Source organism: Chelonia mydas, chromosome 5 (genome assembly GCF_015237465.2).
Source record: "Chelonia mydas isolate rCheMyd1 chromosome 5, rCheMyd1.pri.v2, whole genome shotgun sequence".
NCBI lineage: Eukaryota > Metazoa > Chordata > Testudines > Cheloniidae > Chelonia > Chelonia mydas.
The window spans coordinates 29532386-29558629 of NC_051245.2; the positions used below are offsets into that span (position 1 = coordinate 29532386).

Consider the following 26244-nt stretch of genomic DNA (forward strand, 5'->3'; position numbering starts at 1 on the left):
CAGCCTGTGGGTCATCACACCTGAGTCCTGTTGTGGTGGGAGGGGATCCCCGGCTAGCTGAGGTTGAAGCTTTCCCAACAGTAGGAGCTAAAGTGGAGGAAGCCTTTTTATTTTCATGGAAATAGAGGCTAGGGCTGCAGCCTGCAGTTTCCAATAAAAAGAGTCATCCACAGGAATGACAGACAATAGCACCTGTGGTATGCCCACATGTTGAGTACTAAGTCATTATGCTTGTTTTTTTCCTACCCCCCCCCCCCCCCCCCCCCCCGTTCTTGTTAAACCCTGGATTTGTGCTGGAAATGGCCCACCTTGATTATCATACACATTGTAAGGAGACGGTTTCAGAGTAACAGCCGTGTTAGTCTGTATTCGCAAAAAGAAAAGGATCCGATGAAGTGAGCTGTAGCTCACGAAAGCTCATGCTCAAATAAATTGGTTAGTCTCTAAGGTGCCACAAGTACTCCTTTTCTTATTGTAAGGAGAGTGGTCACTTTAGATAAGCTATTACCAGCAGGAGAGTGGGGTGGGATGAGGTATTTTTTCATGCTTTGTGTGTATATCAAAAGATCTTCTACACTTTTCACAGTATGCATCCGATGAAGTGAGCTGTAGCTCACGAAAGCTTATGCTCAAATAAATTGGTTAGTCTCTAAGGTGCCACAAGTACTCCTTTTCTTTTTGCAAATACAGACTAACACGGCTGTTACTCTGAAACATGTTGAGTACTGTGTGCAGATGCAGTTACCCCATCTCAAAAAAGATATATTGGAATTGGAAAAGGTTCACAAAAGGACAATGAAAATTATTAGGGGTATAGAACAGCTTCTACCTGAGGTGAGATTAATAAAACTGGGACTTTTCAACTTGGAAAAGAGATGACTAAGGGGGATATGATAGAGGTCTACAAAATCATGGCTGGTGTGGAGAAAGTAAATAACAAAAGCTAGGAGTCACCAAATGAAATTAATAGGCAGCAGGTTTAAAACAAATAAACTGTTTCTTCACACAATGCACCATCAACCTGTGGAACTCTTTGCCAGAGGCTGCTATGAAGACCAAGACTACAACAGGGTTCAAAAAAGAACTTGATAAGTTAATGGATGATAGGTCCATCAATGGCTATTAGCCAGGATGGGCAGGGATGGTGTCCCTAGCCTCTGTTTGCCAGAAGGTAGGAATGGGTGACAGGAGATGGCTCACTTTATTATCTGTTCTGTTCATACCCTCTGAAGCACTTGGCATTGGCCCTAGTATAGCCGTTCTTATGTATGTCCAGGATGTAGTGCTATGCTGTGAAGTGCAGGCTGCACCTGGATCCTACAGAAACATGGGGTGTAGATGAGCCATCGCTGCGTGTAGTAGGGGCAAGGATCAGCATGTTTTCCTCCTCCCCTGATTTCATTCCAAAAAGGAAATAGTAGCCTGACCTGAACAGGCTAGGATGTGACAAGGTGATTAGGCACTGTAAAAGTTAGAGGTAGGCTATGTCTATGTTTCTCAAGCTTTTTGATACCAGGGACTGGCTTGCTGCTTTCCTAAACTGTATCAGGGAGATTTCTGGGACCGGCGTTGATCTATAGACCAGGTGTTGAGAAACATTGGGCTAGGTCCTTGACCACCTAAATAAAAAGGTGTGGTTCCTGCTGTGAGGCACTGACACTCTCCAATAAACAGGGAGGTACAACACAGGTTACAACAAGATTTTTGTTTAGCTGAGGTGAATTTATCACACAGTACAGGTAGGTGTTACTACATAAAGGGAAGGCACAGACTTGTCTTTATGAGAAAGTTGCATGGATAGAATCCAATTTGTTAATTTAAATGTATAGTGCCCCATTTAGGCTTGATCTACACTAGATGGTTAGGGTGACATAAGCTGCTTCACGTTAACCTAGCTGTGGAAGTATCTTCACTTATATTTGGCTCCTGCCCAGGTAAGTGCCTCTCTACACTGCTTTAGAAACTCCACTTCTCCGAGCAGCACAGAATCACAGTCAAGATAATTAGGTCTACGCAATGTCAGTGTAGACACTGCATTGCTTAAGTCAACTGTTACTGGCCTGCAGGAGCCATCCTACAATGCCGGCCACTGACAATACAATTGATACAAGCACTCCTGGTGAGGGCATGCACTGTGGACACAAAGAGCTACACGTGCACACACAGAAGCAATTTAATAACTGTGGTGGCTGTATGCCGACATAAGTTAGGTTGACACAATTTTGTCGTGTAGATATGGCCTTTGGCCATGATCCTGCAACCATTTATACAGGTTCTTACTACTTAATTTGAATAGTCCCTTTTAAGTCAATAGTTCTCCTGGAAGTATGTGTTTGCAGCACTGGAGTTTTAGTTTAGAGTAAGAGTGCTTTGTGGTCTTGTTATACATAGACTGGGAGCAGGTTGAGTTAAATGACAAAACACAACACAAAGAGACTACTCAAACCAAAACAGGAGTGACCACAGAGGGATTTAGAGAAAAAAGGAAACTGAGTACTTGTGACACCTTAGAGACTAACAAATTTATTAGAGCATAAGCTTTCGTGAGCTACAGCTCACTTCATTGGATGCATCGATGAAGTGAGCTGTAGCTCACGAAAGCTTATGCTCTAATAAATTTGTTAGTCTCTAAGGTGCCACAAGTACTCAGTTTCTTTTTATGGATACAGACTAACACAGCTGCTACTCTGAAACTGGATTTAGAGAAGTTACACTAGTTCAGTTTGCCCATTTCGTTGCTACCTAAAATACATATAAATACCTAAAAGACATATAAATAAATGTGGGGGGGGGGGAAGGGTGAGAAAACCTGGATTTGTGCTGGAAATGGCTCTACTTGATGATCACTTTAGATAAGCTGTTACCAGCAGGAGAGTGGGGTGGGAGGAAGTTTTGTTTCATGGTCTCTGTGTGTATATAATGTCTTCTGCAGTTTCCACGATATGCTATGCATCCGATGAAGTGAGCTGTAGCTCACGAAAGCTCATGCTCAAATAAACTGGTTAGTCTCTAAGGTGCCACAAGTACTCCTTTTCTTTTTATAAATACTCAGATGCATTTATTACTTTGTAAACATGAAGCCAGAGGTTTGTTACTTAAGAACTGGTTGGTTTTATGATTAGAAGCAACTGCATAAGGATACCTGGAAAAGAAAGTATCACTTTAAAATAACTTTGCCCTGATGCACTAAGTAGTACCAACTGTTTAATTGTGTTGTTTTCCACCTGCTAAGTTTGCTTGGCATGCATTTTGGGAGCACTAAAATAATTTAATAGTTATAACTTTTACGTAAGTTGCTAATCAGTCTAAATTACTCAAGTTTTATTCAACAGGTTTAAAATTAGTTTGTCAGTAGTTCAGATATTGTTCCTTTAGCTTATCCTTGAAGTGCTTGCTAGTACTGCAGTAAACTCAGGTTTATATTTCTGAGTCCCAGCGAAGTGAAATGGGACACTGGCTTCATCTCAGTGAAAGATTAAGTCACAATAGTGTCCCCTAGTCTGAAATATTAATTGGCATGTTTATGCTATAAGAATGCAAAGCAGAAGTGGGTTGCATAAACTAATAAAAATCACTGTTTTTGTAGTATATCTAATCTGACAAACCCCAAATTGAAATTAATCATTAATTAGGTTGTCTATCAGAACAGATTCTGAATGGATAGAGCTGACAAGCAAACTGGTTCTAGCCCATCCTCTAGTCAACTGAGGATGGCTTAAACATTAGTTTGATTGAAACCTGCCACATAAAAAAATGCCGTTTCCTCAGTTGTAACACTGAGTAGGAACAAGACTCCCCAAATAGGAAGTGTCAGTGGTAAAATAAATTTCAGTTGCAAAACTGTTCAAATCAGAAGCAATGCCATGACTATTAACAGTATTGCTCTCCTGCCATCTGCAGTTAGTCTATGCCTTAAGTTATATGGTCATGGATAAAGAGCATTTAAAGACAAAACACTATACACAAGATGGAGTTCAAATAACTTAAACTACAACAATGGGAGTTATCAAGATAGAAAAACAATCTTCAGCTAAAATGCTGTTTCATGTCAAAGACAAGAATATTTTAATACCAGAGTTGTTGCTATAACAATACCAAGAAAGCCTGCACATCTCAGATGATTGAAAGGTCATTAATCCAGCTTTCACTTCTGTTCAAATCCAACGTACATTGATTGTGATCAAAAAGTCTTTGCCATCTGACAGGTCTGCAGTGGAAGAAACTGGCAAAACAGTCCACTTCCGGTTGCTGTTGCACAGATCTCCACATCACAACTGGTACCCTTATTGATAATATCAGCAAAGATCATAGGGCAGACTAACTAGTGTGGTTGGCAAGTGGCCTGTGTTTTTCTCTGGATGGGCACAACTGAAAAAAAACAAATCATTTATAGGATAGATGGAGACCAGTGGAAATCTGTACCAGTGAAAAGTCATATCTAGTGTAACCTGCGCTTGTAGCATAGCATCCTGGCCCATGACCCAGACAGTCAACATTTGAAAAAGACCAAGGTATGAGTTATGGAAACTGAGCTACCCTCTAACTCAAGGGTGGGCAAACTTTTTGGCCCAAGGGCCACATCTGGATATGGAAATTGTATGGCAGGCCATGAATGTTCACGAAATTGGGAGTTGGAGTGCGGGAGAGGGCTCTAGCTGTGGGTGCAGGCTCTGGGGTGGGGCCAGAAATGAGGAGTTCAGGGTGTGGGAGGGGGCTCCAGGCTGGGGCAGGGAGTTTGGGGGTGGGGGAGCTGGGGGTGCGGGCTCTGGGGTGGGGTTGGGGTGAGGGTTTTGGGGTGCCAGAGGGCACTCCAGACTGGGACTGAGGGGTTTGGAGGGCAGGAGGGGGGGGGGGGATCAGGACTGGGCCAGGGGGTTGGGGCGCAGGGCATCAGGGGTGAAGGCTATGGGTGGCGCTTACCTCAAGCAGCTCCCAGAAGCAGCACCATGTCCCTCCTCTGGCTCCTATGCAGAGGCACAGCCAGGCGGCTCTGAGCACTGCCCTGTCCACAGGCACCGCTCCTGCAGCTCCCATTGGCAATGGTTCCTGGCCAATGGGAGCTGCGGGGGCAGCGCTTGGGGCGGGGCAGCATGCGGAGCTCCCTGGCTGCCCCTACACGAAGAAGCCAGAGTGGGGACATGCCACTTCTCTGGGAGCTGCATGGAGTGAGGCAAGCTCCCGACTCCGCTCCCCTGCTGGAGCGCCAGAGTGGGGCAAGCCCCAGACCCTGCTCCCTGGCGGGAGCTCGAGAGCCAGATTAAAACATCTGGAGTGCCAGATGTGGCCCCCAAACCATAGTTTGCCCACCCCTGCTCTAACTCCTACTACAAGCATTCCCTTCAGGAATGGAATGAGACCCATTAACAGGAAAGTATGGGTTGGGTAAATTATAGTGCTGCTTGTAATGTTCCTATTCTATAGTAGGAAGACTTCAGCTTTCATGAGTGAATGTTCAGCATCTTTCAGACCAGCTTTATTCACAAGGACAGCAATATTAAATTAAGTTTTGTATTAATAGGCCAGAAAGACAAGATGACATAACTCACACCAAAACTGATGCATGTAATAACCCTTAGAACAATTCTAAAACAGGCAGCCAAACGAGTTCTGAGAAAGATTAATGCCATCAGTATCAAAAGGAATTTGTGGCATTGATGATAATTAGTTATGTTCCCTCACATGACTAGAAGGCCTTTTTTAAAGAATCCCTCGGAGGCATAATGTGGCAAACCACAACAGTCCTTGCCTTGGAAAAACTGAGCTAGTAGCATTTTGCAACCATAATGGCAGAGACATCACATGGTGGCATGCACTGTTTTGTTTTTTAAATTAGAGCGAGCTCCGCTAGTTTGCTTGAGATCATTCTCTAGACTTTTCAGATTATATATTTTTTAAATTTCTTTCTTTCACAGGATAGAGTCTGCTGAAAGCTACAAAACAGAATAAGAATTCATATCTTTGGTTCTTGCAGGCAACACAATTTGTCATTCACTTTTTTCCTTTTATTCCTGAAAGTTTTCATAAATAAAACACTCAAACTATTATTTTCATTTCTGAAGAAATACTGTTATGATGAATTTGATAATCAGTTAATATGCCCTTTAACTTAATGTAGTTCCTTTCTCCACCTATTTCAAAATACATTTAATCCGTGTGCATTGAATACAGCATGTACTACTAGCCACTGAACAGACCACCAATTGGTATTTCTGCCAAACATATGAAAAAGGTTACCTACAGATATTCAAAGATTTTCAGAAGGCTGCTGCTAGACCATGAAGTGTTCATGAGATGCAGCACTCTTCTGGTTACAGCTCAGGTTTTAGACAGCAGTATACATTCATAAAAAGAAATGCAGTGCATGTACTATTTCACATGTCTTTTCAAGCTCAGAATATAATTAGAAAATAACAATTTCTCAGAGAAATATTCTCTCTTCCCATAGCAGGTTTTACATTGCTAATGTAGCAAATACAGGATTTCAGTTATTAAAAAGCCCCTTGCATAGTAACACACAGGCTCAATTCTGTGATTGGGTTTGATCCTGCAAAGAGCTGGTCACTTGCCAGAGTGAGAAGAGAAGAAAGGGAGAGAGAGACTTAGTAGCAAGCCTAATGCTGTATATGATCAATGGTAAAGAGGGCTGAAGTAAGGAGATGGAAAAAAATTGGTTTTGGGACCTGGAGTTCTGACCACAGTGAAGTGGAGCAATAACAAATGTATTTAATGCACACACAAAGCTAACAGGATAGGAAGACAGTCAGTGAAATTATCCACTAAGTCATGCCTTGCACTTATTCCGGCTTTTAGTTACCTGGTCAGTTCAGTTCCTGAATCGCTGAAGCCAGCTACATTTCTAGAGTTTATGTAGAAAACACATTTAGGGGGAAAATAGTTAAACTACATGTTTTAATGCGACTGAATTTCAGTAGGACAGTGCCTCCCACTCCTTTGATTTATTTATTTTTCAAGTCATACAAAATCCCTTCAACTTTCTGCCTCCAAAAGCCCCATACACATGCAGACAAAATTCCCAGTGACATCCGATGAAGTGAGCTGTAGCTCATGAAAGCTTATGCTCAAATAAATTTGTTAGTCTCTGAGGTGCCGCAAGTACTCCTTTTCTTTTTGCGAATACAGACTAACACGGCTGCTACTCTCTCTGAAACCATTCACACCCAGGTGAATCAAAGATAGTCTATGGGAATCTACAGAGTTTTATCAGCGGAACAGCATTCTGTGGAGGTTCTGGCCGCACAGACACCATGCAGTAAAAGACGGTCCTGTACCTTAAAGTGGCATCCATTGCGAATACTAGCGCAGTGACTGCTGTCCTAGGCGCCCGTACAAGCCTAGCACATTTTGTATAGCACTATAATACACAAAAACCACCACCATAGCCTGGTTGGCATATAGCCCTTATTTTCATAGTATCTTTCTATAGCTGCCTTGTTCCGCTAGTGAGGCATAGTCTAAATCCACGAAGGATACCTGTTACTGACAAGTCCAAGGACGTGTGAACCTATCAGGGTACCTGGGCAGGGCGGGGTCGGGGTGAGCCATTCTGGGCTACCGGCTCCTTGGCAGGCCAGACACGGAGAGCCACCGTTTAATCCAGCCACGGACCCCGCAGCCAAGCGCAGGGCAGCGCCCCCCGGTGCGATGCAGCGGGGCGCCCCTGGCCAGCCTTGCCCAATCCGGGCAGGAGAGGAGAGGCCACAGGGCGCCGATGGGTGGCCCCCAGGCGCCTGCACCCAGCCCACCACCACAGCTCCGGGGCCGCTCGCTCCCCTCAGCCCCTGCCCAGCCCGCCGGGGGGCTGCTCTCACTGCAGCGCCGGGAAGCCGCCAGCCCCGCCGCACGGAGCGGGACGGGGGCGCGGATGTCGCAGCTCCCCAGCAAGCCCCTGCGCGGGTCCCAGCCCCGAGCGGAGCCGGGCATCTCAGTCCCGCCCCCCGCGAGCGGCTGGGGTGGCGGAGGATGCGCCTCTGCCCAGCTCTCACCTGCGCGATGCGACGGACCCGGCTTAATCCTCTCTCTCCCTCAGCCACTGGATGGGGCACGGGAGCAGGAGCGGGCCTTTAAACCAGCTCCGCCGCCCAAGCGGTCGCTTGAAACGTGAGCGGCAGCTCGTCCGCCCAATCAGAGTCCCCCGTCGCAGGGTACCCTTTTTGTCACCACTCCCAACCAGTCAGCGGACCGGGAGGCGGGTGGCGCTGGCGCATGGTGTGAGAACGTGACGCGACCTGGGCAGATTGCTGTTCGCCAATGGGAGCGCGGCTCAGGGAGAGGCTGCCCAATGGGAACTCGGCGCAGAGCCCAGCTGACCAATGGGAGGCGTGCTGCCGACTGCGGGTGAGGGTAGTGTGGCCGCGCGGGTCCCTGGCGCACAGAGGAGGATGTTACCTAGCAACGGGAGCGAGTCTCAGCCCAGGCAGAGGGAAACCAGAGCCTCACGTTCCCTTACGGGGAGAGGCGCACCTGTGGGCGGTTAGGGGAGCTATGGGAGCTCTAGGGTCCCAAAGCAGGGCCCTGGGTGGAGAGAGGCTGCTATGGGGGGATGGAGCTGCCATAAAGGTGGATAGGGTCAGGAGGTGGCAGGCAGGGGGATGGATGGAGGGTCTCGTGGAGATGGATGGGGCACAGGGTTCCTTAGCGAAGGGATGAACCAGGGACTCCCAAAGGTGAGAGGAATAGCAGTGGTGGGGGAGGAGGCAGGTAGCAAGCATAATTTCTGTGAGTTTAACATTAGGGTCGTTAGGCACCTAAATGCCCTAAATCTTATGGGCACCTGTGTCCCAGTTTGGATCTGCAGAACTCTTGCCAAACCCTGTAGGTACCTAAAAATACTCAGAGCCTAAGTTTTTCAGAGCAGAAGTTCTCCAAGTGTTTATGTTCTTGCCTCTGGGCCTGTGTACTGCTGCTTCCCTCTAGGCATCCAAATGCCTAGATCCCTGCCTAAGCCCCAAAGTAATTCACAAACTGCGGGAAGACAGACATTTGGCTGCTTAACTCACATGCAAGGCCCAATCTGGTAGACGTACTTAGAGGTCACCTATCAGATTAGCTCCCAGTCATAATACCAGGGTGGAGGGGAAGAGGTGGTGTACACACCGTAACTTTTATCCCAGCAGTTAGATCATTTACTGGGAACGTGGGAGACCCAAGTTCAATTCTGCCCTTCTCTGCCTGAGGGTGTGAAGGGGTCTCCTGCTGCGCTACTTAAAAGTGCTGTCTAGCCATTGAGCTATGGGATATTCTGATGCAGAGTTCCCTCAGTTTCTCCTGTTGAAGCTGTTGCACTCTGGATATATAATGAAAGAGTGATTGGAACAGGGGGACTGGATACTGAGTTTCACAACACCCTGATGGACTACAGAGTCACTTTCTCTCCCAGTGACTGATTCACTGTGGATAAATACTTAAATAATCATTAGGCTAGAGAAAGAGAATGACTCCCAACTTTTGCATCAGTGGTAAACATCCCTGCAAGATTCAGAATTTGTAATACCACTCTTCCCACATAAATTGCTTATCACCTAGCTGTTGCACTAATATTTTTTCCAAATGCAATCTTCTGCTTCTTTAGTGCAAGAACTGAAAACAACTGAGGTGAAAGCTCACTGTGACACTAAGCACCCCTGTATTCACACACAACCCACTAATTTGTACAAAATATGCCTTGTGTGGTATCATTTGAAAACTAACAACTCACTGATCATTAATATTCTTGCATGATGTATATACATGGTGAGTCTCAAGAGTTATGGAATATGCTGAAATTATGACTGAAATGTGTGAAAACCAGGTATGTCAGGGGGAGCTGGTAAACAGGTCCTCACTAAACAAAGACATGTGTTTTCCCCAGCTAGGAGTTGCTTCCAAAGTATTTTGAAGGACAAAGAGAATTTTTTTACATATTATGTAAACAGACTCATCAAGCTAACACAGGATGGAGGCAAACCTCAAACTAACACATGGAGGAAAAGACAGCATGGCGTCTACACCCAGCAGGAGAGAGAGAAGCTTGGTCTGGGTTTTACTTTTCAAAGGATGCATTGCAAAGGTTTCCTGGTCTAAAAAGACAGGGGAGGGCTGAACCTCAATTGATAAATGATTGTATACAATATTACTGAATGTATATACTTTTAAGCCAGATTTGGGCTTAGACAGGCTCCTGGGGTCAGAGCTGCTTAAACAGGACTGTCTGGCATAGGGTTGCCAACCCTCCAGGTTTCGCCAGGAGGCTCCTGGAATCAGGCTCTATCTCCTGGAGGCTACTGATGCCAAACCGGGAGACTCTAGGCTGCTAAAAGTCCAGTGGCATAGCGGGGGTAAGGCCTACCTGGCCTTGCACTGTTCCTGGAAGTGGGTGGCAGGCCCCTGGGGGAGACCAGGGGTCTCCACGCGCTCCCCAAGTGGTGACTCCACAACTCCCATTGGCTGGGAACTTCAGCCAGTGGGATCTGCAGGGGTGGTGCCTGCAGGCAGGGGCAGCACGCAGAGCCCCATGCTTCCTCCCCATCCCTCCCCCCACTGGGGCTGCGGGGACGTGCTGGCCACTTCCGGGAGCAGTGCGTGGAGGGGGCAGCGCGCAGAGCCCCCGGCTCCATTTACCTCAGGCAGCTCCTGGGCGGCAGTGCAGTGGGGCTAAGGTAGGCTCTGCCCCAGCCCCCTCCCACACTCCAAACCCCTCGGCCCCAGCCCAGAGCCTGCACCCCCTCCCACATCCCTGCCCCAGCCTGGTGAAAGTGAATGAGGGTGGGTGAGAGCAAGCGACAGAGGGAGGGGGTATGGAGTGAGTGGTGCGGGGGCCTCAGGGAAGGGACAGGGTAGGGGGCGGGGCAAGGTTGTTTGGGTTTGTGTGATTAGACTGTTGGCAACCCTAGTCTGGCACTCCAACACTCATGCTGGTAGGCTGGTTGTGAGCAGCCCAGGTTGGGAGCTACAGCAGCAAAGCATTGTGTTACAGACACAACCCCTCACTGGTCTGGGTTACACCCTGCACTCAACTCTGTGACACTCACACGGAAGTTTTCCATTTTCTGTAGGCTCCTTTGGTGGACTTAGTTCACACTCATTGTATGGAGAAGATCAAATTCCATTTTTAAGTATGTTCCATAAATGGGTAAAAGATAGAAACTTTCATTCAAAAAATAGTTTAGATTCTGAAAACAGCATGCAGACCAGAGATATATCTTGCAGGCTGTATCATACCTACAGGCTATATGTTTGACAACTCCATTTTAGTTACTTCTGAGAGGATGACTGCCTAGTCAGAAACATTCAGTTTTTTCATACTTCGTTTAGCTTTTAAAAAAGGAAAAAAGAAAACCTGTTTTTTCATCCTGGACTTCAAAAGTTGTGCCTAACTTCAGCGTGTCATCATACACTTCAGTAATGTGTGTTCCTTCACTTTCAAACACTTTAACTGATATGCAAAAAGAAAAGGAGTACTTGTAGCACCTTAGAGACTAACAAATTTATTTGAGCATAAGCTTTCGTGAGCTACAGCTCACTTCATCGGATGTATGCAGGTATTTGTTTTTTAAAAATGTAATTGTAATTTAACCATGTAAATTCAGTCTGGTATCTGAAAGTCAAACTGGGTTTTTTCTTGCTCTCCAGTAATAAAAGATCAGATGTACAAAGGGACTTGAGAGCCTAAAGCCCAGTTTTAGGCACCAGTGTACGTACAACAACCACTATTCTGCTGCCACCTCACCCTGTAGGTATGTGAACTGACTCAGTGTTTAAATTTTCACTGTAAAAGTTCCCTGGGTGCCTAAGTTTCTGTCTCTGGGCATGTGCATTGCTGCTTCAGGCAGGAGCTTGGGCACCAGTCTCATGCCTTGGTCCTAGCATGTTGCTCAAACCAGGAGAAGATAAGCATTACACCACCTAGCTTGCCTGCAGGGTAGGTGTGCTCAGAGCATACCTAGCTCCATACAAAATGACCACTCGGGATGGGGGCCATCCATATAAACTTTAGTCCAGCAGTTAATGTATTTATCTGGGATGTGTGAGACCCAGGTTCAATTCCCTCATCTACTTGGTGAGGAGAAGGAATTTGAACAGAGATCTCCCACTTCTCAAGTGAGTGCCACAGCCACTAGATTTAGGATATTCTGATGTGGTTCTCTCTCAGCCTCTCTTGTTGAAGCCATTCCACCTTAATTAAATATTAATTGGGCCAGAGACTTTGTAAGAAACACTCTATAGTCCAGTGGTTAGGACACTCATCGGAGAGGTGTTGTTTCAGATCCCTTCTTTTACTCAGGCCGAGGTGGGAACTGAACAAAGGCCTCTCACCTCCAAAGTGAATTCCCTAATCACTTGGCTCAAGTTTATAAGGGAAGCTAGTGTTGCCTTCTTCTCCCCCCCCCCCGCCATCCTCCTTTTTGCATGGAATCAGGTAGGCACTTTATCATGGAGTGTATAGACCGCATGCTAGCTGGGTGGAACCAGCCAGTGCCAAATGGCAGCCTCACAGCAGCTGGGAGAATTAAAAGAGCTGAGAAGCAGAGGGGTGGAATGGCTGTTAGGGGAGCAAGCAGACTGGATAAGGAAAATCCTGCCAGCAAGCTGGTGAGAAGCCCCCCAGAGACAACACCCCAGAGAAGAGATGACTGCATCCACAGGCTGGAGAAGAAGGAGAAGAAGGCTGCATCTACAGAACTAAGAGAGATAGGAAGGAGATTGGGGCACAGCAGGAGTTGTTGAGGCTTGATTCCACCTGCTCAGCTTAAGGCCCCTGAGCTGGAACCAAGTTGCAATGGGGGAGGTTTAGATTGGATATTAGGAAAAACTTTTTCACTAAGAGGGTGGTGAAACACTGGAATGCGTTACCTAGGGAGGTGGTAGAATCTCCTTCCTTAGAGGTTTTTAAGGTCAGGCTTGACAAAGCCCTGGCTGGGATGATTTAACTGGGACTTGGTCCTGCTTTGAGCAGGGGGTTGGACTAGATGACCTTCTGGGGTCCCTTCCAACCCTGATATTCTATGATTCTATGATTCTAAGTGGAATGGGTGGGCCTGGGTTCCCCTACCAATCCCTCAGAGACTTAGGAACCAAAAGGGTTTCTAGAGCCCTCTGAGGATCAGGACCATCTGACCCTGCGAAGTATAAGTGGAAACTCATATACCCTAACGGGACTGTGACTAACCTCCTTCATAACCCAGAATGGAACTACCACAGGGACTTGGGCAAGAGAAGTTAACTAAGTGCCCTGCCAGACTGAGTGGACTTTGTTCAATGCTCTGTTGGACAAGAGGAGGTACTATTGTATTAGCACACCTACTCACATGCCTATGCCATCTGACTCCAGCAGACAGGTTCCTGGCTCTGGATTGGAAGTAGAGATAGGTGCCTCCCTGTAGCCCAGACCTAGGTGTCAAACTCCTTGAGAGGGTCAGGACTTAGGATATACCCTCTCATTGGCATCTCCCACTGGGTACCTTAGGTAGCTCCCCACCTACCTTGCTGGCTTTTGTGGATCCCATGCTCAGGGCTTGTCTCTCCCCATTCATTGTATACAGAGCCTAGGTGCTTAACTCAGGCTCTATGAATCCTAGGGATTTTCAAGGCCCCTGAAAGTTTCTTGTTGTCATTCTAAGCATAGCAACACTTAAATCCCTTTGTGGATCCAGTCCAAAGATGCTACAGGACAAATTATTCCATTGCAGTTGTGCTGCAAATCTGGGTTTTCCCAGAACCATCTGGTTTGTCCACCACTGGAGCTGTATTTATGAAAACTGACTAGAATTTGGCCCTGCAGTTGAACTTAGCTAACAATTCCATTGGCAAATTGCAAGCCAGAATAGACTCCAGCGTTATATCTTAGCTGTGATAATAAAAGTTTAGGTATATTGAAATCATTCAACTGAACTCTAACAGCTTCCCATTAGCTAATATGAAGATTTTCACTACATTTTAGAGTTGAAATAAAAATGTTTACTTTCTGTAAAACATGTCTTTTCTTTGTCATCTAATTTACTATTTATAATACAGTTTCCAATGTCTAAAAGTTTGTAACAATGAAAGCCTCCCAACAATGCTCTAGCAACATGCCTCAAAGCTGAGTTGAAGGAACTGCTGAAACTGCCAACTTGTGTCAGTTGTGTTGGTGCTCTGTTTTTATTCAGTGGGGGCAACTGGACTGAGACCAACAAACTAATGTTACATAACCACTTAACAGCTATCAGATGTTAGGAACTTCAGCCCAGATCCTCACATGTATTTAGGCACCTAATTAGCTAAGCGCATCTAGACTTCCAGTCGTCCCAACTTGTGGTGGATTTGAAGTTCCAATCAAGAGGTGAAAAGTTGGTGCATGTTAACAGTCTATCCTGTTCCTCTTGCAATGCCCCTTTCATACTATAGGACACTGGGATAATTTAGTAGTTTTGTTTGTTAGGAGGACCAGGTTTGTGAGAAGTTAACCAGGCTGACTTGTCCAAGGTAACACTCATTTCCTTTATCACAGTGTTTTTCTAGCAAATTGAATTTTGGTCAGATTCCTAGGTGCTGTTTTATTTATTATAAAAAAATTCTTATCTAAACAACTTTTTTTAAAAAAAAACCCTGAATTAAGGGACGCACTCTTGTCATTCCCATTCTGGTAAGTCTGTGACACAAAAAAGCTTAAAATCTAAGGAGAGGGAAATTGTAGGATAGAACATTAGATTAATGTCTATTTTATATTCAGAGTTAATTTATTGCTCATGAAAGTTGTGGGCCTAAAAGTCCTGGAGAGTGAAATCTGATTTAGCTACAAAATAGGTCAATACATAGAATCATAGAATCATAGAATATCAGGGTTGGAAGGGACCCCAGAAGGTCATCTAGTCCAACCCCCTGCTCGAAGCAGGACCAAGTCCCAGTTAAATCATCCCAGCCAGGGCTTTGTCAAGCCTGACCTTAAAAACCTCTAAGGAAGGAGATTCTACCACCTCCCTAGGTAACGCATTCCAGTGTTTCACCACCCTCTTAGTGAAAAAGTTTTTCCTAATATCCAATCTAAACCTCCCCCATTGCAACTTGAGACCATTACTCCTCGTTCTGTCATCTGCTACCATTGAGAACAGTCTAGAGCCATCCTCTTTGGAACCCCCTTTCAGGTAGTTGAAAGCAGCTATCAAATCCCCCCTCATTCTTCTCTTCTGCAGACTAAACAATCCCAGCTCCCTCAGCCTCTCCTCATAAGTCATGTGCTCTAGACCCCTAATCATTTTTGTTGCCCTTCGCTGGACTCTCTCCAATTTATCCACATCCTTCTTGTAGTGTGGGGCCCAAAACTGGACACAGTACTCCAGATGAGGCCTCACCAGTGTCGAATAGAGGGGAACGATCACGTCCCTCGATCTGCTCGCTATGCCCCTACTTATACATCCCAAAATGCCATTGGCCTTCTTGGCAACAAGGGCACACTGCTGACTCATATCCAGCTTCTCATCCACTGTCACCCCTAGGTCCTTTTCCGCAGAACTGCTGCCTAGCCATTCGGTCCCTAGTCTGTAGCGGTGCATTGGATTCTTCCATCCTAAGTGCAGGACCCTGCACTTATCCTTATTGAACCTCATCAGATTTCTTTTGGCCCAATCCTCCAATTTGTCTAGGTCCTTCTGTATCCTATCCCTCCCCTCCAGCGTATCTACCACTCCTCCCAGTTTAGTATCATCCGCAAATTTGCTGAGAGTGCAATCCACACCATCCTCCAGATCATTTATGAAGATATTGAACAAAACCGGCCCCAGGACCGACCCCTGGGGCACTCCACTTGACACCGGCTGCCAAATAGACATGGAGCCATTGATCACTACCCGTTGAGCCCGACAATCTAGCCAGCTTTCTACCCACCTTATAGTGCATTCATCCAGCCCATACTTCCTTAACTTGCTGACAAGAATACTGTGGGAGACCGTGTCAAAAGCTTTGCTAAAGTCAAGAAACAATACATCCACTGCTTTCCCTTCATCCACAGAACCAGTAATCTCATCATAAAAGGCGATTAGATTAGTCAGGCATGACCTTCCCTTGGTGAATCCATGCTGACTGTTCCTGATCACTTTCCTCTCATGCAAGTGCTTCAGGATTGATTCTTTGAGGACCTGCTCCATGATTTTTCCGGGGACTGAGGTGAGGCTGACTGGCCTGTAGTTCCCAGGATCCTCCTTCTTCCCTTTTTTAAAGATTGGCACTACATTAGCCTTTTTCCAGTCATCCGGGACTTCCCCCGTTCGCCACGAGTTTTCAAAGATAATGGCCAAGGGCTCTGCAATCACAGCCGCCAATTCCTTCAGCACTCTCGGATGCAACTCGTCCGGCCCCATGGACTTGTGCACGTCCAGCTTTTCTAAATAGTCCCTAACCACCTCTATCTCCACAGAGGGCTGACCATCTCTTCCCCATTTTGTGATGCCCAGCGCAGCAGTCTGGGAGCTGACCTTGTTAGTGAAAACAGAGGCAAAAAAAGCATTGAGTACATTAGCTTTTTCCACATCCTCTGTCACTAGGTTGCCTCCCTCATTCAGTAAGGGGCCCACACTTTCCTTGGCTTTCTTCTTGTTGCCAACATACCTGAAGAAACCCCTCTTGTTACTCTTGACATCTCTTGCTAGCTGCAGCTCCAGGTGCGATTTGGCCCTCCTGATATCTTTCCTACATGCCCGAGCAATATTTTTATACTCTTCCCTGGTCATATGTCCAACCTTCCACTTCTTGTAAGCTTCTTTTTTATGTTTAAGATCCGCTAGGATTTCACCATTAAGCCAAGCTGGTCGCCTGCCATATTTACTATTCTTTCGACTCATCGGGATGGTTTGTCCCTGTAACCTCAACAGGGATTCCTTGAAATACAGCCAGCTCTCCTGGACTCCCTTCCCCTTCATGTTAGTCCTACATGCAGTAGTAGTGGAGGTTTCCTCACACTGTCCTGCCAATGTGCGTCAACCCTGCCTTCACAGTCAACACCTTTAGGGAACAGAAAGTACTTAACCCTTAGGAATGTGATTAAATTCCTAGTGGTTAAATTGATCTTCCTCCTCCACAACAACAGAGATTTATTACCATTAGATTCATAGAGTTTAAGGCCAGAAGGGATCTTCAATCATCATTAATCATCTAGCGTGATCTTCTGTATATCTCAGGCCCATTAACTTTCACCTAGTTACCTCTATATTGAGCCCAATAGCTTTGTTTTGACTAAAGCATAACTTGTGTTTGGCTAAGGTATATCTTCCAGAAGGACATTCAGTTTTGATTTGAAGATCTCAAGAGATAGAGAATGAATTTCTTTTCTCAGTAGTTTGTTCCAATGATTAATTACTCTCCTTTGTTAAAATTGGGTACCTTATTTCTAATTTGAATTTGTATGGCTTAAGCTGCCAGCGATTGGTTCTTGTTATGTCTTTCTCTTTTAGATTAGAGTACTCCATGAAAATACTGATACAGGATCAGAAAGTCACTCTTCAGTCTTCTTTTTGACAAGCTAAACAGATAGTGCTCTTTGGTCTCTCAATGTGTGGTATTTTCTCCAGACCGCAAATCATTTTTGTAGCTCTTCTTGGCACCCTCTCCAATTTTTCAACCTTGTTTTTTAAAATGTAGACACCAGAACTGGATACAGTATTGCAGTGTTGGTCTCATACAGAGAAACTCACCTCCCTTCTCTTACTTACTACTCCCCTGTTTCTACATCCAAAAATTGCATTAGCCCCTTTTAACACAGCATCACACTGTGAGTTCATATTTACTGTGAGCTCATATTCAGTTGCTTCTCCACTATGACCCCTAAATCCTTTTCAGAGTCATTGCTTTCAAGGATACAGAATGGCGGACTGCAAGTTTGGCCTGCATTCCTTGTTCCTAGATACATAACTGTCAGCAGGGTCTGAATGAGCTCTTCCCTGACATCTGCTAATGAGCTGGGGGGAAAAGATTTCAGCAATAGACTGTTTTTGTGAAACATGCCTACTGTGCCTAGGTACACAGCATGTTGGAGTTGCTTTATCAAAGTGATCAATTTTGGCTGGTGTTGGGTTACAAGTCACTTCACTATTGAGTGCAGGGGTAATGAAATGTTATCCTTATTGCAGTGTTTCTCGACCTGGCGGGTCACAACCCCCAGGGAGGTTGCGGGATGGGTTTAGGGGCATCCTGAGCTCAGACTGTCAGCTTCAAGCGGCAGGGCTCAGGCTCGGGCTGTCAGCCCTGGGCAGCTTCAGCCCCCTACCTTTTCAAGCCTTAGTAGGGGGGTCATGATTTTTGTTAAGTCCAAAGGGGCTTGCCAGCACAAAAAGGTTGAGAAACACGGCCTTATTGTATGAGTAAAGGGCAGCAGAACCATACATAGCATGCCCTGATTGAGGGGCTAACCCGAAACTGAAGCTCATTTCCTAAACAGGGGGTAGGGATACCAAATCCCCATGAAGAGTAGAGAGGGTGGGAATAGCTGTTCCTACCTGGTGTTGTGGGCTCTGCATAAAGTTCTTGTTTTGTTCAGTGATCGCTAGAGCTGAAATCACTGATAACCTACCAGGTGCTGACCCTTCCACCTGCTGCGGGACAGCTTTGTAGTGAAAGAAATTGCACAGCCTGCACTAGCAGTGAGGTTACCCACTACCTGCTGCCAAATCAGCCTGGCAGAAGGTTTACATTATATTGCATTATTCTGTATTGAAACACATTTTGTTTGAATGGGCCCAGTTTACCAAATGATCCAGATCTTGCTGTATGACTGCACTAACCTCACCATTATTTACGTCTCCACCAATCTTTGTTATTCACAGATTTTATCAGCAGTGAATTTATATTTACTTCCAGATCAATGATGAAAATACTACAAAGCGTTAGGCCTACTACTGATCTCTGTGGAACTCCACTACTGTCATTCAATGATTGTCATTCAATGATTCCCCACTGATTACTTTTTGAGACCTGTCACTTAGTCAGTTCTTAATCCATTTAACTCTGTTGATATTGTATACCAGATATTTTAAATCAGAATATCATGCAATACTAAGTCAAATGCCTTACAAAAATCTAAGTATATTACATCTACACAGTTACCTTTATCAAACTTGTAATCTCATCAAGAATGAAACTGAGTTGTATGACATGACCTTTTTTCCATAAAACCATTAATGATTAGCATAAATTATATTCCTATTGTCTAATTCTTTATCAATTGAATCCCATATCAGCTTTTTGATTTTTTTTCCCCTAAATTGATTTCAGTTTAAGCAGCCTGACATTACTATTTCTAACCCCTATGCTTTGGTCACTGAGGTTATATTATATGGTTCATACTATTTGCATGGCTGTAGAAGTGGATCTCTCTATTTGTCTTTGTCTAATCCCTGATAGTCACAACTCAGAGTGACTAGTGCACCTGGGAAATCTTAGTACATCTGAGGGCGTTCCTTTACTAGGGTTCCTACTACTGAAGAAGCTTCAGAAAAATACTGTATGAACAGCAGGTTGAGAATTTGCCAATGAAAGAAAGAATATCCATCTGACTCTTCTTTCTTATTGCTGAAAGCCTGCTCAATGACCATGTCACCTCTTATCTTGGTTTCTGTGATGCGCTCCTCTCCAGCCTCCCTGGATCTCCTCTCTTCCTGCCCCAGCCTATTTAAACTATTACCAGCAAAATTATTTCCAGTCTCATTTTTCTGACCACATGCCCTCTTCTTGAGTTCCTTCAGTGGCTTCCACTTATCTTCAGTTTCAGGTTCAAGGTAGTCCTTATCCTCAAGGCTCTTCACAGTGTCTTCCGTACCTGCATTTCTTCTTTCATTTACTCCCTCTCCTGCTCCCTGCTTTTCACTTAGGTATCCTTCAGTTGCTACTTTCGTTTCTTGGGCATTAGTCCCATTTTAATGCCAATCCCTAAAACTGGAATAGCTCCCAAATTAATTTATGCAGAGCACACTCCCTTTCCTCCTTCCAAAACTTCTGAAGATTCATCTATTACAAAGGCATTCTAGCTACAAAGAACACACCCATTATGTGTTTTGTTTTTTTCCACTATTGTATCATACTGTGTTGCATAACCCACTTAGGGTAATCAAGTCCCATATGTCAGAGTAATAACAAGCCACCACAAGGTGAGGAAGGAATTTCTTCTCTCCCCATGTGCAGCCCTCTAAAATTAGCAAGGTGCATTATGTTTTTCATTTTCTTTGGTAGCATCTGGTATGGCCACTGGGCCAGAGTCAGGATACTAGACTTGATGGACCATTAGTCCAATGAGGTAAGACAAGTCCTTTGTTTCTATGTAACTCCTATGAGTGTCCTAATTTTGGTGTTTGTTAAAGCCTACCCCGCAGAGGGAAGAGAGCAAGACTATCACACTTGGATAATACAATAGCTTTTAAAATAAATTTTAAGAAAACTGGACACTAAGAGATTTTCCAAATGTATTTAGAACCAGGTTTTTAAAGGTATTTACATAACAAAAGATACACATAGGCACCTAGTGGAATTTTCAAAAGTAACTAAGGAGGTTAGGCACCTAGGCGTTATTGAAATCAATAAATATTTTTGCTCTGCATCTGGGAAAAAAAGAGAGATGATGTAGTCATCTGATAACACACTTTCCAATCTACTAATATCTCAGGAAGGTGTTGAACAGCAGCAACTAAAGTTAGATATCTTTCAATCAGCAGGTCCAAATAACTTTCACCCCAGAGTTTTAAAAGACCTGACAGATGAGCTCCCTGGAGAATTAACGTTTTCAATAAGTCTTGGAACATTGGGGAAGTTCTAGAAGACTGGAAGAAAGCTAATGTTGTGCCAATATTTAAACAAAATAAATGGGATGACCTGGCTGATTATAAGCCTGCCAATCTGACATCAATCCTGGGCAAGATAATGGAGTGGTTGATATGGGACTCGATTAGTAAAGAATTAAAGAAGGGTAATATAATTAATGCCAATCAACATGGGTTTACAGAAAATATATCAAGTTAGTTTGACAGGATTTTTTGTGTGTGTGAGATTACAAGTTTGGTTGAAAAAGGTAACAGTGTTGATGTAATATACTTAGACTGCTTTGAGGCTTTTTACTGCGTACTGCACAACATTTTGATTTAAAAACTAGAATGACATAAAATTGACAAGATACACTCAGTGGAATAAAAGCTGGCTAACTGATGTCTCAAAATATAATAGTAAACAAGGAATGATCATCGAATAGATGTGTTTCTAGTGGGGTCCCACAGAGATCAGTTCTTAGCTCTGTGCTATTGAACATTTATTAGTTACTTGGAAGAAAACATAAAATCATCACTGATAGTTTGCAGATGACAAAAAGTGAGGGGGTGGTAAATAATGAAAAGGACGGGTACTGATACAGAATGATCTCTGGATCACCTGGTAAACTGGACACAAGCAAACAAAATGTGTTTAAAATGCATTTATGAACAAAGAATGTTGGCCAAACTTATAGGATGGGGGACTCTATCCTGGGAAGCAGTGACTCTTAAAAAGACTTGGGGATTGTGGTGGATAATCAGCTGAACATGAGCTTCCAGGGCGTTACTGGCTAAAGGGGCTAATGGAATCCTTGAATGCATAAATAGGGGAATCTTAAATGGAAAGAATAGTAAAATAACCTCTTTACATTTGGCACTGGTGCATCTACTGCTGGAATACTGTGTCCAGTTCTGGTGTCCACAGTTCAAGAAGGATATTGATAGACTGGAGAGGGTTCAAAGAAGAGGCATGACAATGATTAAATGATAGAAATTATGCCTTATAGCAAGGGATTCAAGGATCTCAATTTGTTTAGCTTCAAAAAGAGAAGGTTAAGGGGTGACCTGATTACAGTCTATATGGACCTACACAGGGAACAAGCATTTAATAATTGGCTGGCTCTTTAATCTAGCAAAGAAAGGTATAACATGATTCAATGGCTGGATGCTGAAGCTAGACAAATTCAGACTGGAAATAAGGTATAAATTTTTAACAATGAGAGTAACCCTTGGAACCATTTACCAAGGGTCATGGTGGATTCTCCAGTCTTGACAATATTTAAATCGAGATTGGATGTTTTTTCTAACAGATATGCTCTAAGAATTATTTTGGGGAAGTTCTATGGCCTGCATTGTACAGGAGGTCAGACTAGAAGATCATAATGGTCCCTTCTGGCCTTGGAATCTATCAATCAATGGGGGGAAAAGATCAAATGACGTTAAACACTTAAATACCTTTGAGGATCTGGGCATAGGTCCCTCTATGTCTTTTGAAAATCTAGCTCCAAGACCCTCCACTCAGCAGAGAAAACAAACACTGATAGGCTACAGGGCCCTCTTTTCCTCTGAAAAACAAAATGCAGAGACAACTTTACTGAAAGAAAACTATCGATTTAAATTTTGTTTCCAAGTAGGTAAATAGCAAAGATCAAAAAATTACAAAGGAATGGAGAAAACTTGCTTTACTTCACCGGACTCACAGAAGTGAGTGAGATTTATCAAACAGAGCATTTTGTTAGGAAGTGGACAAATGAGGTTTATCCCAGTGCTCAAATACTGTTTTAATAAATAACAAAATGTCTTACTCCAGTGGTTCACATTGGCATGTGGCATTTAGAGTTCACAATGTTTTATTTTTTACACATCTGTGTGCCAATGTTCAAGCAGAAATGAAACTTACTTCTTTTTGGGAGGAGAGGGGTTGTTGGGGCGGGGGTGTAACTCAAGCTGTTCCAGCATTGTGCCCCCCCCACCCGGTCAGCACGCATGGGTTGTCCATGCTGATAGATTAATTTACACCTAATTCCTGACCCAAACAGCATACATGTTAGACCAACAGACTCACACTTGATTACTGACATGTAACTTACACCGCCTCACCTCTGAATTTGCCTTACTGAGTCCAAAGAAGACAGGTTGTAACTTATACTTAGTCTCAACTTTGAATTGGTTCTGATAATATTGCTTAATGGAGCAAGTACTGCTTAATGGAGCAAGGCCTCAGCAGACCTTGGTTCTATTTCCTATTCTGCTACTGGCCTGCTGGGTGACCTTGTGTTAGTCATTTCACCTCTCTGTGCCTCAGTTTCCCATCTGTAAAATGAAAATAGTTATTTGTAAAGCCCTTTGAGATCTACTGATGAAAAGTGCTGTATAAGAACAAGCTATTATTAAGGACTTAGCTCTGTGTGATTCTTACAATGCCAATGGCTTTGAAAATGTAAGTGCTCATGTCTTGTTGTAACTATACTAGTGACCAGCAAGGGGCAAAAGTGTGTTTAGGCACCCTCCCTGCAGAAATGTTGCTCAGCAATTGTCCATTAGATGGCTTTTCTTAAATGTTATAACACAGTTTTTGTTTCTAGAGTCTGTTTTATTTTGGAGAAGGACCAAGGGCAGAACTGTAGCAGATCCAGCTATGAATCAGTAATTTCTCAACACACAAGAATTCAGGAGATGAAGACAGAGGAATCTAGCGACAGAGGAGATACAACATTACCAGTAAATATATAAAGTACACAGACAATTACCTGTAACATCCTTTATCTGGCAGACCCTACTCCCTCACCTAGAACTGGTGTTCCATTATAACATTGGGCCAAATCCTCCCATTGCATTTTGCCCTCAACACAGCAGAGCTGTTTTTGCAAAACCTGTGGGGGTGGAGGCCCTCCCTGCAGGCTGGAACAGGCCCTCTCAGGAAGGCAGATTCTAAACCATAAAAGAATCGTTGCACCCTCAAAGCGCTGAGCATGTTACCACTGATAAAAAAAGAACACTCCTGATGCCTAGCAGAGCACCCCATGCCCCATCTGCCAACCAGAACTTCATGGAGCTTCCCACAGGCCCATATTAACCTCACCATTTGCTGAAACACCCATCACTCTTCTTCCCTCTCTGGGCAAGAGAATGGAAATAGCTGATGTTTGGGAAGGATGCTCTTCTTTTTTGCACTGCTACTCACCTGGATGGGACTGCATCTCCAGGGCGTCTTGGGTGCGATCTCTCCCCTTGCTTGTGCGTTCCAAGACTCTACTCCAAGTGACTGCTGCTGTCTGCTTCCCCTGCTGAAGTTGTAGCTTTACCACTCCTCATCCTACCTCTACACCCCACCACTCTTCCCTTCTCTCATCAGCCTGCCTCTGTACACCCCTGGCTTTGATCAAGCATGCTTTCTTGGTTTGCGTGTACAGTGTGAGGATAACGAATGACTGCAGGGGAGGAAACAAATCAAATGGGCCCACTGAGGACCTAGGGCATACCTGAACCAGCTTTGCGAGACAGATGCGGAGGTCAGATCCTGTGAAGAGCTGAGCATCTCCTGTAGGACATCAGTGGGAGATAAGGACACTCAGCAGGAACAAGCCACTGGTGGAGACCACTTACTTACACAGATTGAGGGCCTGAAAGTCACCATAACCCTGGCCAAGAAAAGTGCCTAACTCAAGAGGGAAGAGTCCAAAGATAAGTGTGGTGCTTGCCAGCAGAATACAGGCCAAGGAATACTCATATGACTGCGGGAACTAACAAGGTACATTATATAGGGCTCAATCATACATCAAAGTGAATAGGCATTGAGAGTACTCAGTACCTTGCAGCACTGGGTCCTACAGCATTGCTTTCATCTAATACATTCAATATATTCAAGTAGTTATTCAGGGCCAGCCTTATGGGTGGGCAACATGCGCTACCTCCCAGGGCACCATGGTCAAGAAGGTGCCGGTGCCTGGGCAGGTTAAGAGGTGAGAGCCTGTCGGCTGGGCTCCACTAATGGGTGGCTTTGTTGGCCCACACAGTGTCCTGTCTCAGCAGAGGGGGCGGGCAGGTAGGGTCAGCTCCCAGCGGGGGGAGGAATGAAGTTGCAGGGATGTTGTTGCAACTTGCAGCTGTGGAGGATCTGGGGCAAGCTGCAGAAACCCCAGCGGGAACAGGGGAGAACCTTGCAGGGCAGGCTAGGGCCAGGGTTGGCCTTGCCACTGGGGCTGTGCCATGTACCAGTCCACACTGGGCTGGGGGGTGAGGAGAGCACCAGGGAGAGACCTGCTTCTCCCTGGTGTCTCCTGCACTCACCCTGGGCTGCCTGGTGCAGCCCACCTGCCAGAGTAGCCACTCACCTGCCCCCAAATGCCCAGGAGCAGGAGCAGACAGGGCATACTTGGGTGAGTGGTGAGCACTCCTGGGGGCATAGAGCGGTGTCCAGGGTTGGGCAGTGCTAAGGAATGGAGGCAACGGGGCTCCCTGGGCAGGTTTCTGGCAGCCTGGGGAAACAGACCCCATGCTGGGTGTGTGCTGTGCTGGACTTCAGTTTATGCCTCACAGTGCTTCCATCCCCCCAGCGCTTCGCATGGCTGCCAGCCCGGCGTTCTCATCGCTGGTGCCAGAGGCTCGGGTGCTACAGTGAGCCAGTGCTGAGCATATGGGCTGCCCGTGCCATTTGCGGTGGTCTCGGCTATAGGTGAACACAATAAACTCAAGGTGTGTGACCATACTGTGTATCGGTACTTAAACTCAAAGAAAGGGCACAACAATACAAGTTTGCCCAGGTTGCCATCTTCCCTCAGGCTGGCCCTGTAGTTATTTATTCAAGTCAACTAATGGAAAATGTATGCAACAAATCTGCTTTAGATCACATAAGGCTCACATCTGTATAACACAATATAATTTACAACATATATGGTTATGTCATTCATATTTACAACATATCCCATATTCGGTAGTCTCAAAATGGCATTTTAATTATATTTAGCATATACTGTACATGCTGAAAACATATTGCAAAAATAGCTTTTTCAAATCATGTACATACTATGGCTGAGGCATTTTCCCAGGCCTAGGTTTGTGTTGTGGGCTCCATTTAAAAGGGTCAGATTTCTAAAGGTATTTAGGTGCCTAAAGATGCAGATAGGCAATTCTGAAAAGCCCACTAGGTGCCTAACTCCCATCGAAATCACTGGGAATTTAGCATCTATGTGCTTTTTAAAAAGACCATTAGGCTCCTATCTACATCTTTTAAGCACCTAAATACCTTTCAAAACCTGCCCCACAGTGACTATTTGTACCCTGGCTAAAGGTTCACTGAGCCAGAACTTTTTGTTCCTTCTGTCTTGATAAACAAAGCTCAAAGTTTGTAAGTGCCAGATCCTCACCTCCGATAAGGATCCTCCTGAGGCACCTCTCCAGTGGTACAAAGGCTTTAATCAGACAGCTGAGGATTTCCCCAGCATGGTGGAATTCTCAGCTGGTGCAAAGCTGACTATGCCAACTTTAC

At 44.9% G+C, this 26244-nt stretch overlaps 1 protein-coding gene across 2 annotated transcripts in view; it reads right to left on the reverse strand.

Annotated features, from left to right (window-relative positions):
• Nucleotides 1–8152, reverse strand: part of HMGCS1 (3-hydroxy-3-methylglutaryl-CoA synthase 1) — a 35771-nt gene extending 27619 nt beyond the window's left edge. Inside the window, exons 1-2 of one of the 2 annotated variants that reach the window (XM_027817497.3) lie at nucleotides 8004–8082; nucleotides 6815–6856 (exon numbers count right to left, since the gene is read on the reverse strand). The gene's annotated coding sequence lies outside the window, so the exon portion shown is untranslated. Of the gene's footprint in view, nucleotides 1–6814; nucleotides 6857–8003 lie in introns of both variants that reach the window. The other variant, XM_027817482.3, reaches the window with a different exon arrangement.
• Nucleotides 8153–26244: the final 18092 nt, after the last annotated feature.